The sequence below is a fragment of the Callorhinus ursinus genome, unplaced genomic scaffold (assembly GCF_003265705.2).
Source record: "Callorhinus ursinus isolate GAN/ISIS: 27379988/994484 unplaced genomic scaffold, GSC_fseal_2.0 scaffold18, whole genome shotgun sequence".
In the NCBI taxonomy this organism is placed as follows: domain Eukaryota; kingdom Metazoa; phylum Chordata; class Mammalia; order Carnivora; family Otariidae; genus Callorhinus; species Callorhinus ursinus.
Window position 1 is genome coordinate 16,838,302 of NW_027397080.1, and position 1,488 is coordinate 16,839,789.

At 44.0% G+C, this 1,488-nt stretch overlaps 1 long non-coding RNA gene across 1 annotated transcript in view; it reads right to left on the minus strand.

The window, feature by feature from the left end:
• Positions 1 to 380: 380 nt before the first annotated feature.
• Positions 381 to 1,488, minus strand: part of LOC141374435 (uncharacterized) — a 9,441-nt gene continuing 8,333 nt past the window's right edge. Inside the window, exon 3 of the long non-coding RNA XR_012381326.1 lies at positions 381 to 509. This is a non-coding gene — a long non-coding RNA (uncharacterized lncRNA). The remainder of the gene's footprint in view (positions 510 to 1,488) is intronic.

Consider the following 1,488-nt stretch of genomic DNA (forward strand, 5'->3'; position numbering starts at 1 on the left):
TGATGTTCTCAGTGATCGTCAGATACTTGAGCACAGGTACCAAGATGGCTTTTGCCAAGTAAGCAAGACGAAGTGAAAGAGGGAGGGGCTAAGGAGTTCATATTTGCAGGGATGTGATTATAATAATGAACCATAGAACCTAGAAGAGATCCAAAGAGAAATAAATTTGAAGGAAGTTAATGGGAACTGAGCTTAGTGACTTAGACACCTCCGTGCGACGCGAGCATTATTAAGCAGGTGTGTATCGTTAAGAGAAGGCTAACGTGCTGTAACAAAGATATTGCCAAATACACGGACTTAACAGGATTTTTCTTTCTTCACGTAACAATCCTGAGATAAGTGGTCCAGATTGTTGGGGCCACTGTGTTCCTTCCCTGCAGCCGTTCAGTGACCAGGTCCCTTCCGTCTTGTTGCTCTGACATCCCCCGAGGTGTTGTCTTCATCTTCATTGTCAAAACAGGGTCCACGTTCAGCCCGAGGGAGGGTAATGGACATGAAGGAGAAAGCAGCTGAAATTTCAAGGTGTGTGTTCAGAGGTGCCGCACATCACTTCTATTCACATGTGTCGACAGTTGCCCATGATAAAGGCTCACTCAGCTACACGGGGGAAATGCAGCTGCTACCTGGGCAGCTAGATAACTGTACTAAATGCCAAAGAAGGAGAGAAGAGGTTTTGGTGGACATCCAGCAGTCTTTACCACAGCGGGTATTTTAGAAAACAAACACGGTGATTGTCATAGGTGAAATCATAATTTAATAATTCCCCTTATTTGAACATTACCTGTTATACCCAATTTTTATGTACTATAATTAGTTTACCAATTTAACATCTCAGTACATAAATCTTTGGGAATGAAGTTTCTGGCAAGCATCTTCCTCAAACCATCTCCCTGAAAAGAGCAGACAAGCTGATAATGAATAACCAGGCAAAATCTAAGTGAAGTGAGAGATGGAAGCCAAGCTCTGGAGGTCATTTGCCCACTGGATGCACAGGGACTTTGGATTTGTTTGGTCTCACAAAACCCAGGATCTAACCAAGAACGAGAATCTTATAAGAGGTCCCAAAGGGCCACAGTCTCAGTGCAAGGGTGAACCAGAAGAAACTGCTCCTGCACCCCCAGGGGACAGCAAGGAGCCCGCCACAGGGTCACAAAGAGCAGGAGAGGAAAATCCCATCCCCGAGGAGCTGCATCCTGGAGCTGTCCCTTATGCAGAGCTGCGTGCCGAGTTCACGTCACCTACTGCGGTCTACAAATATTCAGACTGTAAATTTAGTTTAAAATGATCCTAAGCTTCTAAAGCCCCTAGCACCTGCTAGAAGCAAATGCAAATGCCCTCTGGAGGAATGCACCATCATCCTAAGCCTCAAGAATTTCAAAAAAAAAAAAAAGAATTTCAACAAATTATGTTTTTTTTTAAAGATTTTATTTATTTAATTGACAGAAAGAGAGAGAGAGACAGAGAGAGAGGGAACACAAGCAGGGGGAG